Here is a 16153-nt window from a genome sequence, read left to right as displayed (position 1 = left end):
CACATTCTTTACCACCGAGCAGCCTGGAAGTTCTATGGTTCCCTTAGGTTGTATAATATAAAAGAGATCTCACTCAGTTAGTGCCCCAAACCTTCCATTTTCTCCCTCATCCCCTTTCACCATTCTTACTCCTTACATCTGGGCAAATTAAAGGTGATAAAGAAATCTGAAAAATCAGTTCATATGAGTGGTGGGCACAGAATGGCTGCTGGGAACACAAAGTTAATATTAAGAGACCTTCTCAACCCTCATTTGGAGAAGGCAATGGCACCCCACTCCAGTACTCTCGCCTGGAAAAATCCCATGGATGGAGGAGCCTGGTAGGCAGCAGTCCACAGGGTCGCTAAGAGTTGGACACCAATGAGTGACTTCACTTTCACTTTTTACTTTCATGCATTGGACAAGGAACTGACAACCCACTCCAGTGTTCTTGCCTGGAGAATCCCAGGGATGGAGGAGCCTGGTGGGCTGCTGTCTACGGGGTTGCACAGAGTCGGACACGACTGAAGCAACTTAGTAGCAGCAGCAGCTCAATCTCCATTCCCATTAATATACTGATATATAAGATAGGACTATTATTCATGAAGAAAAGGAAGATATTATTGTTAGAAGAGACAAAAGGTCACTTTATTTCTTTTTAAATATTGCAGGCATAATTCCAACACTCTCTCTCTGTGATCCTGTCTACTGAAGGGAATTCCAGTGTAAGTGTAGAGAATGCATTTCTCCAGAACTGGTGATGCCATTCTTTCTTTCTTTTTTCTATCCAAATTTTGCTTTTGCTTGGGGAAGTATCTACAATATTCTAACATCAGTATTCATCCTCTCTCCCGTGACATTTCTCAAGCAGTCTTATTTCAGGTAAATAAGCATCTCTTGAGGAGACAGCATGAGCTGGACCCTGGGCTAACATGCAGTGTTTTCACAGAGAAAATATGTGGTCACCAATTTTAAGATGCTGGAAGATAACTGGGAGACACTGAAGCAGAGAAGTCTCAGTGAAGTGTGATAAGCACAGTGTGAAAATAGTTCCAGATGTGTCTGAACACAAAGATGAGCAATCAAATCAGCCTAGGTGAAGGGCTAGTTATCACAGAATGCTGCCTACTACCTTGAGACTCATACATCATATAGTTTCCTCAATCATGGACTTATTTGATGTTTTTTCAGTTGAACCCTCCCTCTCACCCCCAGAAGATGGTTTGAGTGTCCAAATTTTTTATTAGTGCTATAAATTGTTCTAAGGAAAAATAGCACTTGTTGCTTCATATGATGCTCAAGTCACCTGGCCACTTAAGTGTGAATGAATATTGCTTCCATACTATCTAGCAACACATAGGAACAGCTCAAGTTACAAAACTATTTAACTGTAGAGAAGGCACACAATTAGCATGTGGATTATGCTCTAATGTTACTCTTTATATAAATGGTTTGGAATGCATAATACAATTTTCCCATAGAATACAAAACTATATATTGCCAAGCTAGTCCATGAAAGTCTAATTGGCTTATAATGTAGCTGGTATATTATATATTTGTCATGAAAATCATTAAAATCTAATTATTCACCAAAAATCTGGAGAGATTAAATATCCAATAACAGTGGCTTAATAAAATAAATTTTGTTTTAGCTAATTAGCTGTATAATAGAATACTGTAGAGCCATTGGTGATTACCCTGCAGAAGAATATTTTCAAGCCTTATGAGTTCTCTGATTTAAAATATTCAGTAATATAAAAATGTAAAAGGCACAATGCAAAAGTTTCTCATCATTCTGCTTTCAAGAAACATACAGTGTTAATAGTTTAGCATGCATTCCAGATTTTTTAAAAATAAAATTATTACCAAGAATGGAAAAATAAACTGTCAATGATATATTATTTATAAAAGTACAAATTTTATAAAATTACAAATATCATGTACAGAATGCTTCCTAAACTCCTTGAAGTTAATCCAAAAATGTTTTAAAAGTAATTGAAGAATGGTTAATTTTAATTTTTTGACTTTTCTGAATTTATTTCATTTTATATATTCATCTGTGCCATTTCAAAATTTCAGAATTTCCAAATATTTTCTTTGAAAGTTTGCTTAAATGTCATCTATTCTGAGAAATTTTACCTGAAAACATTTTATAAAATATCTGCTCTACTCCTTCTACCATGCTTTACTATGGACACTTATTATTCCCCTTCTCCTGCTATAATTTTTGGCATCACTTGACATAGGTCTCACTTGTTCTGGAATGCCTATACCATGAAGGCAGAGGCTGTATCTAGTTTGGTTGCTGTCTTATTTCCAGAAACCTACATAAATATTTGGAATGCAGAAGGCACACAGCAAGTATCATTGAAATAATTAATTGATATAAATAAACTATATTATGATAAGAATACTGTATTTTCAAACTCCGTGGATACACTGCGGCTTCCCCTGTGACTCAGTGGTAAAGAATCTGTCTGCAATTCAGGAGACACTGGAGATGCAGATTTGATCCCTGGGTCAGGAAGATCCCCTGGAGGAGGGCATGGCAACCCACTCCAGTACCCTTGCCTGGAGAATCGCATGAGCAGAGGAGCCTGGCAGGCTAGAGTCCATAAGATCACAAAGAGTTGGACACAACTGAAGTGATTGAGCTCACATGAGCATACAGTATGCATGCTACTTTAACCATCTAGTAAAGCAGAAAAACACATTCAATTGGAAAAAGTATAGCCTTATAGACATTAAAAGGTGATGATTTAGAGCTTTTTAATTAGGGAAAGAAATCAACATGGAGAGCTTTCTTCAAATTTTTGGTGTAATTTTTTGAACTATCTCAATTTTTTTTCATGGGGATTCATAAATCTGTTTACTGACACAGGGAACTATGCTTGATATCTTGTAATAGCCCATAGTGGAAAGGTATGTAAAAAGGTAACTGAATTACTTTGCTATACACTTGAAACAAGCCACCACATTATAAATCAACTGTATTTCAATAAAAATTTTTAAAAAAGAGCAAAAGGAAGCTCTGGGAGATCACAATGATGTTCATTATGTTGATGGTGATACTTCAAAGGTGCATATATGCACATATATATGTTGAAACGTTGTGTCACTTTAATCATGTGCAGTTAAGGATGCATTAACTATACCTTGATAAATCTGAAAAAAATGTTAAGAAATAAAAATTAATGAATAAATAAGTAAAATTCCCTACAATATCACACAGCTCATATGCGTGGTTCAGTTCAGTTCAGTTGCTCAGTTTTGTCCAACTCTTTGTGACCCCATGGACTGTAGCATGCCAGGCCTCCCTGTCATTACCAACTCCCGGAGTTTACTAGAACTCATGTCCATTGAGTTGGTGATGACATCCAACCGTCTCATCCTCTGTCATCCCCTTCTCTGCCTGCCCTCAATCTTTCCCAGCATCAGAGTCTTTTCAAATGAGTTAGTTCTTCGCATTAGGTGGACAAAGTATTGGAGTTTCAGCTTCAACATCAGTCCCTCCAAAGAACACCCAGGACTGATCTCCTTTAGGATGGACTGGTTAGATCTCCTTGCAGTCCAAGGGACTCTCAAGAGTCTTCTCCAACACCACAGTTCAAAAGCATCAATTCTTCTCTGCTCAGCCTTCTTTATAGTTCAACTCTCCATATGCATGGTAGTGATGGTTATATATTCTTGTATCAAAAATAGAACAAAGCACAGGAATAATAGAAGAGAAGGCAAGAAAAGAATGGGGACTTACAGGATTTTGAGAAACTTCTGGGCAAGATTTAAATGATCTGATGTAACTAAGTGCATCATTCAGGATAAGCTAAGTTAGGCAGAGGTAACAAAAAATAGTGCATGTGAGTGTCCTCACTCGTGTCTGACTCTTTGTGACCCCATGGACTGTAGCCTGCCAGGCTCCTCTGTCCATGGGATTCTCCATGCAAGAATACTGGAGTGTGTGGTCATTTTCTATTCCAGGAGATCTTCCTGAGCCAGAGATCGAACCCATGTCTCCTGAGTCCCCTTCATTGGCATGCAAATTCTTTATCACCAGTGCCACCATACTTTAGAGAATATTAATGCATCATTGACTTAAACTAAGAAATGTTTATTTTTCACTCATGCTGTGTGTATCAAAAGTTGAAAATTTCTCAGTTCCATATTCTCTTTTTCTATTCTTCAAGAAATAGGCTGAAAAAAAGAATCCTTTGCAAACGGCGTACTATGAACTGACTCTCTCTCTCTCCCCCTCTCTTTTTTTCTTTTGTAATAGTTGTTTACTTGGCTTCACTGGGTCTTAGTTGTGTGCAGGCTTGGTTGACCCCCCGCATGTGGGATCTTGGTTTCCTTGTGCTGCTGTGCCTGGTTGTTTCAGTCATGTCCAACTCTCTGTGACCCCATGAAATGTAGCCAGACTCTTTTGTCCATGGAATTCTCTAGGCAAGAATACTGGAGTGTTAGTCTATTCCTTCTACAGGGGATCTTCTCAACTCAGGCAAAGAACTGGAGTCTACTGCCTGCAAATGGATCCTTTACCAGTTGAGTTACCAGTGAAGCCCTTCCAGGGATCAAACTGGCATCCCCCACCTTGCAAATGGAATGCTAAGCACTGGACCACAAGAGTAGTTTCCATGCTAACTCTAAAGCTCTTTACCCTGACACCTATCTTTTCTATATATATGTATGCTACACAGACCACCTGATCTGCCTCTTGAGAAATCTGTGTGCAGGTCAGGAAGCAACAGTTAGAACTGGACATAGAAGAAAAGACTGGTTTCAAATCGGGAAAAGAGTATGTCAAGGCTGTATATTGTCATCCTGCTTATTGAACTTATATGCAGAGTATGCTGAGCTCGATGAAGCACAAACTGGAATCAAGATTGCTGGGAGAAATATCAATAATCTTAGATATGCAGATAACACCACCCTTATGGCAGAAAGTGAAGAAGAACTAAAGAGCCTCTTGATGAAAGTGAAAGAGGAGAGTGAAAAAGTTGGCTTAAAGCTCAACATTCAGAAAACTAAGATCATGGTATCTGGTCTCATCCCTTCAAGGTAAATAGATGGAGAAACAGTGAGAAACTTTATTTTGGGGGGCTTCAAAATCACTTCAGATGGTGACTGCACTCACGAAGTTAAAAGACACTTACTCCTTGGAAGAAAAGTTATGACCAACCTAGACAACATATTAAAAAGCAGAGACATTATGAAGCCAACAAAGATCTATCTAGTCAAAGCTATGGTTTTTCCAGTAATCATGTATGGATGTGAGAGTTGGACTATAAAGAAAGCTTAGCGCAGAAGAATTGATGCTTTTGAACTGTGGTGTTGGAGAAGACTCTTGAGAGCCCCTTGGATTGCAAGGAGATCAAACCAGTAAATCCTAAAGGAAATCAGTCCTGACTATTCATTGGAAGGACTGATGCTATAGCTGAAACTCCAACACTTTGGCCACTTGATGCAAAAAACTGACTCATTTGAAAAGACCCTGATGCTAGGAAAGATGGAAGGTGGAAGGAGAAGTGGATGACAGAGGATGATATGGTTGTATGGTATCCCTGATTTCAAGGGACATGAGTTTGAATAGGCTCTGGGAATTGGTGATGGACAGGAAGGCCTGATGTGCTGCAGTCCATGGGATCACAAAGAGTCAGACACGACTGAGCAACTGAACTAAACTGGTCAATTTCAGACACATGGTCAATAATAAATTCTCTCTGGTGGAAAAAGTCCAGAAGGAGAGCAAGAATCAAATATTTTCTGGACTGCTTTAATGACTGCAAGATACTTCCCTGTTGGCTCAGATGGTAAAGCGTCTGCCTACAATGCGGGAGACCAGGGTTCAATCCCCAGGATGGGACGATCTCCTGGAGAAGAAAATGGCAATCCACTCCAGTATTCTTGCCTAGAAAATCACATGGATAGAGAATCCTGGAAGGCTACAGTCCATGGGTTTGCAAAGAGTCAGACACAACTGAGCAACTTCAGTTTCACTTTAATGACTGCAAGGATGAAAAATAGTGAAAGGAAGCTATATGTGAGAATGTGCATGATTTATAGGAAAAAAGAGTACATCTACTATCAGCCCTGTTCTCCAGCCAGTGTTATGGCTAATACAATCTGAGTATGTTTCCTCAAACAAGGAATGAGTGAGCATCCTTATTTGCAACATAGCATGAGTTATGAGACTGGGGAAGAATAATAAATACAATTATGATATTTAACGTTATTTCCATCTTTTCTCTTCATGTGCTTCAGACACATTCTATTCACACCTGTACACAACACCATGCTGAATGAATAAATATAATTTTAATATTAATGCCATCAGCTTCTTTAGTCATGGATTAGAAGCACAATGAGAGCAATACGTCCTACTTATTTTAAGCACTTCATGTCTTTAGTAACTGAAGAAACCACAGGGCATCAAACCTTACAATATACTACACTTAATGGTAAGTAACTCAGGCTTAAAAGGGGTATTTAGGTTAATTTGCTTTCAAAATTCAGTTATTACTATATTCAAGTAATTTGTCTATTGTTTTCTAGCTCTAGCACCCATTAGTCTAGAAACCAACATATAAGGGGCACTTCTCTGATTTCTGTGATTCTTAGCTCCCAATATTAGCCTTCTTTTTCCATTTTCCCTTTTATTGTAATTTGCTAATACATTAGTTAGGTCCCTCTGGATATGAGTACAATGCAGCTTTTAACTCTGTTTATGGGATACAGGAACACACATCCTGCCAAGAGATTTCACATTGAGCTACAAATTACCAACATGAGTCATTATTTCCATTTCATTCTTCTCCTTCTGTGCATGGAATTAGTGTGAAGATCCCATTAGCAACAGTGCCATTACAGGCAGAGTGATTTTTTTTTAAGAAAAAAATCAAACCAAACAATTTTCAAAATGTACGGGCATAATTGAATATAAAAATCTTTAGAGATCATTTTTATCATGAAAAAATAAGTATTATCTAGAGAAACACAATGGGGCTTTTGGTGTGGGTGTTTTCCTTAACTCTTATATCTGAAGAAATAGATATATAACCCTAAAATAGAATCAAAAGTAGACAGCAAATCTATGAGTACACAACTAATTTTTAAGTGGTCTATTTACTTCTTCAGTGAATTTAACTGGCACATCCCCTCTCTATTATAAGCTAGCAGAATTATTTTTAGTTGTATGCTCATATTACTTGAGTGTTTTTAAATTAAACTAAATTCAAATTTTTGATCTTTGGAAGAAAAAAATATTCATCAGGCAATATGTGTCCAATGCTTCATTTTTTTTTTTTTAATTTGAAATGTTAGAAGCAATCCATCAAGTTTGTGATGTTGTTGTTGTTTAATCACTAATGTGTCCAACTCATTGTGACCCCATGAACTATAGGCAGCCTGCCAGGCTTCTCTGTCCATGGGAATTCCAAAGCAAGAATACTGGAGTGGGTTACCACTTCCTTCTCCAAGCTATTGAGTTTAATTGAATCTAAAAGGCTGTAGTAAAGATTCCTAGTCCTAGAAAAACTTTCTTTAGTAATTCAAGTTGTTTAGTTAGATATATCTGACTTGTTTGTATGGTTCACATGTTGTTACTGAGTATCTCACATGTTCAGACCTTTTCTAATCACAACACAGACTTAAAACCTTCCCTGATTGGAGCTGATTTGCCAGCATGGCAGGTAAGCAATACACAAAATCAACAGTAAAAAGACATCATGAAAAAAGGGAAAAATGCTACCAGTGATGAAAGAGGGGAATGCTGTAGTGATTTTAAAGTAAAGGCATGATAATATAGTACATGATAATAAAATAGTACATCATAATAAAATAAAGAGCTTAAATAATGAGAAAATAAAGAAAATGTGAGCCATGATGTTTCTGGGGAATGGCCAAAATGAAGGAAGAAGAGTTCTTGCAATACCTCAATGCAACAACATATGGGATGGGTTCTATTTACAGTAAGGAAGCCCTGCACAGTTAGGGTACAGAGAAAAGGAGAGAGTCTAGGGGAATAATCAGATTCTTTCATGTAAGCTAGTTTCCTCCAGCATCCTAATTACCTATTTTAAAAATCATGCAGAAAACAAGGAAACAATGTCTCATTATATTCTATGAATTCCATGGCCAGAAGTGGGACATCATGGTGCCTTTGCAAGAACTTTCACTCAGAGCTTTCCTTATCCCTAATGTATGTGTGTGCTCAGTCACTCAGTTGGGTCCAACTCTTTGTGACCTCGTGGGCTGTTGCCTGTCAGGCACCTCTGTCCATGGGATTTCCCAGACAAGAATACTGGGGTGGGATGCCATTCCTTTCTCCAACCTTATCCCCAGGGCTTCCAGTGAAATGCATAGGAATTATACCTATTTGTCCAGAAGAAAGAGGCACAGGTGAGTAGAAGAACAATCACACTGGGCATCATGTGTTCTTTTATGCACAGGGAAAATTTTAAAAATCATTTTGCAAGTGAGAACCCAGAAATTCAGAGATATAGCGTCTTGGCTAAATTTATACTGAAAACTAGCCTTTATTGTGACAAGCTAGAAACCTTAGTCTGAGGTGTTCTGGTTATGGTGAAATGGTTTAACTGACAGAAACAGTCTGGTATATTCTGTAAAGACAAATTAATTCACAATTAAGGAAGATGAGAAAATATGCAGTTTAGTTTTAGGCAGGGTCATGATGAAGGGAAGATAGGAACAGATAACATTAAACAGAAAGGAATTGCTAATAAAAAAAAAGATTTCATGACATTTGATTTGCTTACTGGAAGAGTGGACAGACCAAAAATACAGTTATCACTATGCTGCTGGTAAATTGCAGACACTTACAGTCTTGTCTTTTAGTAAGCCATTCTCTGAGTAACTCAAATGAAACGAGTTTTGTGTGTCTTAGCAGGATGAAGAGCAAATGATGCTAGCGCTTGTTTGCGAGAAGGAAGAAGGTAGAGTGGTGCAAAAGATCACAGGAGAATGAATCTGAATGGTCTAGCAGAGAAAACTGGAGCTTGGCCTTGAACTCTCCTTACTAACTCAGCTTCATAACTTCATCTCTTTAACCTGAGCAATATGCACAGGCTAAGCATCATTGAAAAATCTTAGGGGTCTTTGTTGTCCATAAGATATATATCAGTTAATATATTTACAGACTGTAATTTGTGATATACACAAAGTGCTAAGCAATAATAGATTTAATCACTTTCCAAGAGAGAAAAAAACTAAAAATCAAGAGATATAGACATTAATGGTTCAGTTGTTAAAAAGCAGAGGCATTACTTTGTCAACAAAGGTCCATCTAATCAAGGCTATGGTTTTTCCAGTAGTCATGTATGGATGTGAGAGTTGGACTATAAAGAAAGCTGAGCACCAAAGAATTGATGCTTTTGAACTGTGATGTTGGAGAAGACTCTTGAGAGTCCCTTGGACTGAAAGGAGATCCAACCAGTCCATCCTGAAGGAGATCAGTCCTGGGTGTTCATTGGAAGGACTGATGCTGAAGCTGAAACTCCAGTGCTTTGGCCACCTGATGTGCAGAACTGACTCATTTGAAAAGACCCTGATGCTGGGAAAGATTGAGGGCAGGCGGAGAAGGGGACGACAGAGGATAAGAAGGTTGGATGGCATCACCGACTCAATGGGCATGGGTTTGAGTAGACTCCGGGAGTTGGTGATGGACAGGGAGGCCTGTTGTGCTGCCGTTCATGGGGTCCCAAAGAATTGGGCACGATTGAATGATTGAACTGATACTGATACTGTCTCTCAATTCAGGCTTTAGTTTTGTTTTCACTTTCTTTGGAGTTTATAAGAATTTGTTAATGGAACAGTCCCATCTCCCAATTCCTCTCCCCTGCGCCCCTTGTCTTTCCCCTTGGTATCCATATATTAGTTCTCTAGGACTGTAGCTCTGTTTCTGCTTTCAGATAAGTTCATCTACACCATTTTTCTAGATTGACGTATGTGCACTATTGATACCACATATAAAATAGATAACAAGCACATATTGTATAGCACAGAAAACTCTACTTAATGCACTGTAGTGACCTGAATGGTAAGGAAATCCAGAAGGGAAGGGATATATGTATGTGTGTGGCCAATTCATTTTAGTGTACAGTAGAAACTAACTCAACATTGTAAAGCAACTATACTACACTAAAAATTACTTACAGGTAAAATTGCACATAGAAGAAAAAATAATTTATTAATGGGAAAGAGCTACTAAAGACTAAGATGATGGTGTTCTTTTCTTTTTTTCTTTATGCAATTCATTTAGCAACTCTAAATTTTATGAGAACAAGGAACAAAAGGAAGATAGAACATCACCCTTTTGTGTATATTTTCAATAGATTGAATTTCTAAACCAATCTTTTTGTTGATTTTTCTTTTCTTTCTTTTTTCTTTTTTCCTTCCAAATTTCAATTGAATTGCCCAGGGCAATGTGTCTTCAAGAAAATGGTATCACCCTGTGATGGTCATACATGCAGTTTGGACAAAAGTACTCAGAAAGGTCTTTTGTGTCAACTTTTCAAGCAGAAAGAAAAACAAAGGAGGAGAAAGATTTTGAGGGAATTCATTCTGATGCACTGCCAAATATTTAGGGAAACAGAAAATGCCAAAGCATTTTGAGAACATTTTTTTTTTTAATGGATAAGCCAGTTGATTCTACAAATGATGGGAGTTGGAGTTTAATGCACATTCTCACTAAATGGCTTACTCAAATAAAAGACTGTAAGTGTCTGCAATTTACTAGCTTTTCTCTTGATTCTTTGATGGACTGTAGATTGTCTCAAAGTGATACTCGCTTACCCCTATCATTATTGATGGACTAATAAAAATGATCTAATTGCTGGTGACAGTATTAGAAAAGTACTCTTTTCTTCTCATAAATTGAAAGAAACACGGACTTTGAAAGTAAACATAATATTATGTGTATCTGTTCAAAAGTGCTCCCTTTAAGTAAAGAGCTATGGATTTTACTATTCTGTAGGGACCTTATTTTGTTTTAAAATAATGCTACTTTTGGTCATGTTTCATGCAAATGTTACTGACAATCATGATACTGCTTTAATGAATGGATGGTGAAAACTGGCTTTTGGGGGGAGAAGGGGTGCACAAGGCTCATGGGATCTCAGTTCCCCAACCAGGGATTGAACCTGTGCTCCTAGCAGTAAAAACATAGAGTCTTAACCACTGTACTACCAAGGAAGTCCTGAAAATTGATTTTTTAAAGTAAGATATACAGAGGTATTTTAATATGATGGTGTGATTCTCTTGGCAGTCAATCCCCCATTTTCCTAAATATTCAATTTATTTGGTCACGTTTGTTCAGCGAGGCTACAGAGAATACCATACCAAACCTGGAGAGGCCATTTGATATCAGATTTCAAATATGGATCCTGCTCTAGTTTATTCTTCGTTTATCTTCATGTTCCCCCTTCAGGTATTTGCTGCTGCTTCTTTTAACCTCAGTTGAAGGAACTGTGTCTAGGAGGGAACTGTTTTACTGTCAATTAAAGGCAGCTGCATTTTCTATATCACAAATCTACAAAAGCCCACAAACCCTTTATTATCCTGTGGGCACAGCAACTGGACTCTTAATCTATTATTATAAGTATGGGGACTATTAGTATTTACAAGTGACTGAAAAGGTCTCTGAAAGTTTACTTATGTTGAAATATAAGAAACAAATATCCTACCACAAGATCTTAGATCCTCAGGGATAATCTTAACATGGCCAGATGAAACCTAGATTTTAATCATATTCTCTTAAAGATTATTGGCTGTTAATAAGTCAAGAAGTTTCTGCAAGCATGCACTACCTCCTTCTGTGGAGTTGTGTTTCACATTTGTGTGTGTATGTGTTCTTGCTTTCACAATAATTCAAAAATAATGCTAATAAAAATAAATGACACAGGAAAACTGTGATCTGACAATCAAACATAACATTAAGAAAATACCAATTCAATGATGACACATTTTGCAAAACTTTTCTATGTTGAGAGGTTTGACTGATTCTTTATATATTACCTCTTTAGTGATGAGAGAGTTAGGGTAGACAGCTAAATGACTTTTGCCCCATTGGATTATAAAATCACTTCCATTACTCAGAAACTCATTCCTTGCTGTAGGAGACCCACATCATTTTAATAATACCAATTATAATAATTATCATAGTACTAACACTTGCAATTATACAAGGACGTCTATTCCAGTGATTCCTCCAACTCTTTAGAAAGGAAATACACACCACAGATGGGAATCATTTTGCCACTGAAATGCAGATATCACTGGAGAAAAAGATGGTGTCTCCTTTAGCTGTTGTTCCTGGTTCTTTCTGACAGTTGCTATTCAGAAGGAAGAATTTAATTGAAGGTCAATTAAAGAACAATCATGAAAATTGAGGGGAAGCTGAAAAGCCTCAGATACTCCAAGAAATAGTTGTTAAAAACACAGATGATGCCCAAGAAAATCTAGAGATTTTTAACCTTTATTCCAAATGCAATACTTCCCTTTATTTGCGGCAAACAATCTCAGTGACCAAAGAACATCTACTGAGGGGCCATCAAGTGCCTATCAGCTACTGCGTCCTTGATTGCAGGTATGTACATTCCCCCATGATCTTTTGGGTGATACCCTAGGCATCAGAACTGCATTATTTTGAATAACAAAGGTAAACAATTCCATCATGCTCTCATAGCCCTTTTGCTCTAGCAATTTCTAAACCATGCCATATTTTCAGACTTATTTTGGCTACCTTGTGAATATACATGGATTGCATATGGACAGCTCTGCAGCAGTAACTGCAGGTTGGCAATCTCTCAAAACATTCTGGATTTGTTTTACTTAAATTATTATCCCCTCTCTCTTTGTTTCAATGAGTCTATAAATGTAGTGAAAATCTTTTCATTGTATTATTTTAATACTTCTATATGTAATCTCGGTTGGAATTAGTAGTTAAAAAGAATTTAAGAATAAGAAATACAAACTCCAATCTTTTAACAAAAGTCCCTTATACTTACAAGTTCTCCTTAGCAATAGACTCTCTCTAGACCTCCAGATGAAACGAACTTAAGGGTCTTGATTTTCTCCTTTAATATCTGTGTTTCCAAACCCATTTCTTCCATCAAATGCTACCTCATCCACACAGAGTGAAATAGACTTGCCGTTCACTGAAATTTATAACATGGGAGCTGGTTTACTTCTTTCTTAAAGTACTTGATTAGCATATGGCCTATTAAGGCAGAGATCTTGTAAATTGCCACCACTAATGTCCGTTTGTTACAAAGTAGGTGCACAATAAAATTATTTGACTTACACTAGGTCTGCCTTACAAATACTGTTTTATACTCAGCTGGATGTCTTACCTTTATAACCCATAATGTTAGATGCTTAGTAAATACTCAGTAAATAATAATGATTACTGTTATCTGCCCTAAAGTTCTATAAATTATAGAGAAAAAGGTCCTGTCTTTTTCACATGTCTTCAATAGTGCCTGGAACATACTATATGCAATATTTATTCAGCAAATGAATTCAGCCTAAGAATTCTGTTCACAGCATACTGCTTAAATCCAAGTCTAAAATTTTATATCCTTTATAGAATACTTCTATTCTTTACAATTTATATTTAATTAGGAGTCAGTTTCCAGGAGCACTTTGGAAACAAGTGGCAGTTATTCCAAAAAGCCTATCCAAACACAATAAATTTGAAATACATTTGAAGAGAAAAAAAAAAAAGAATACCCCCCCATTTCCTCCCCAAAACGCTGGTCTATAGTGAAGGACTTAATGTTCCTAGCAGATAGCTAAAAAATGTGCTGAATCCAAGGAAAGAATTTATGTGTGGCCATCTGAACTTCAAGAAATAATTGCCCTGCTAAGATTTATCTTCCCTACAATTGGGTTAATGGAAGCCTGTAATTTGGTATGCAAAGAATCCTTTTTTAAAAAATAAAAATTTGTAAATCTCTCAGGCATGTTATGCTCTACTTGACAAGAAACTTGCCTTCACATATAATCTGTCATAACCAAGTCTGCAAAAATGCACTATTGGTGAGTCTTTCAGTGAAAACACTGTTTCTTGGAGATGGGCAATATTGGTCGTATCTCTCGGTTATATGTTGTTGAAAGGATAACTAATTCTCTTTATAAAATTAAAAGTTTAAACATTTTCAAGAAATACACTAGTAGCTTTTTTTTTTTACTGTAAGAGAAGACAATTCAGAAACATACAGTCAAATAAAGATGTCCAGCTGTTTAATTCTCCTAAGGATATTTCAGAAACAGAAAGCATATCTTTGGTTAGCAGAATGAGAGTCATGTACGTTTCAGATTAGCTGCTGCCCTAAAATCTATCTTTAAGGGCTTGTGTTGAATGGCAAGATTGTAAAATGAAATGCAAATTAGGCTTAAACAGGGTAGATTGTGTTAAAAATGTACTTGCCTGAGCAGGAAAGTTCAATCACAGTTCAGTTAGTTCATGCTGGTGTGAATTGGGAGAGGGGTAGGGCACACTGTCATGGCTGCTGTGGGTGGAGCCTCACTGAGACATCTTCTGGCTTCCAAAGGGGACATAAGACACACGAACATGGGCATCCCAGCAGTGTCTGACGTCCTGTCAGATGCAGCTAATTGGATCCACCTGAGGATAATTCTAGCAATCGGCTTTATGACTAGCCACTCACTGTTGGTCCACGCATTCTCCACACACCAGCATTTTCTGCTTCTTGAATACATAACTCTATTTTTAAAAGTCATCATTCGTGTGCTTCTGAGTAATAAACTAATTTGTAGGGCATAAAAATGCTCTTTGAAATTACTATCCACTTTCAGCATGATTTACATAATTCAAAAAGAACATGGAATGATTTCATATATCCTACTGAGAAAATTATTTCTTTTTTTTTTCACATTTAAAAATCCATCAATTTGAAACAGGTGACTTTCCCCTTTTCCAGTTCTACCAAATGTTATTGAAAACTGAGAGTACAAACACTTTATCTTGATATATCACAACCTAAAACTATTTTCATTGATGAAAATGACAGCATATATACTAGGAACTGCTGAAAAAGTTTTTATTTCTTATTTAATTCTTCCAATAATGCTGTGATGAAGTTGCTATTGTTACTTACTTCATCCCCATTCTATAAATGAGAAAGCTGAGGCACAAAGAGATTTAGTAATTTTCCAGGGAGGCCAATCTTGTACAGATGAAAGCAAGATTTAAACAAAGATGATGCTGAAATAGAAAGAAACCCTTGTGTTAAGACATCCCCCCATCTCTTGCTCAATTGTCTTTGTTAGTCGATAAGTCGTGTCCAACTCTTTGCAACCTCATGCACTATAGTACACCAGGCTCCTCTGTCCATTGGATTTCCCAACAGGAATATGGATTGGATTGCCATCTTCTTCTCCAAGGGATCCTTCCCACCCAGGGATCAAATCCTCATCTCCTCCATTGGCAGGTAGGTTCTTTACCTCTGAGCCACCAGGGAAACCCCTCTTGCTCAAAAAAAGAAGGAATTTCAAAGAATGCACAAACTCGAACACTTGAATGGTCCAAATTGAGTTTAAAAAGTAGGAATACACATAAACCAGCTTAAATACATTTATTGGCTGAAAAGGGTACAGGATTTCTTTCTCAGGTGATGAAAATGTTTGAAAATTGATTGTGGCAATAGTTGCACAATTTTAAATATTCTAAAACCTAATGGAAAAAATATATACATGCACACACATATTTAATTGAACCTTGCTATATTTTTTATATAATTTGATTATTTTAATTAATCTCTCAAATTTTTATTGAAGGGTTACATGATCATGATCAGGAAAGGATAACTGATGCCATATAACCTTGTATGACCATATTTAAAGATAATCTAAAATCATGGCATATAATTACCTGAACTGAATTATTCTTCTATGCTAAAATTTAATTTGTTTGTGCCTTGATTGTGAAGCACACACACATACAAACGTAAACGATTTATCCTATTTATATAAAAATTTTCTTTACTTGCTACTTAGGAATAAAGTTCTAATTTCTCTTCTAAAAAAAAAAGTCTTTAATTATAGTTCTCTAGGCCAGAATACTGGAGTGGGTAGCCTCTCCCTTCTCTAGGGGATCTTCCTAACCCAGGGCTCAAACCCAGGTCTCTTGCACTGCGGG

The sequence above is a fragment of the Bos taurus genome, chromosome 10 (assembly GCF_002263795.3).
Source record: "Bos taurus isolate L1 Dominette 01449 registration number 42190680 breed Hereford chromosome 10, ARS-UCD2.0, whole genome shotgun sequence".
NCBI classification, from domain to species: Eukaryota; Metazoa; Chordata; class Mammalia; order Artiodactyla; family Bovidae; genus Bos; species Bos taurus.
Note: the sequence above shows the minus strand (reverse complement) of the source record.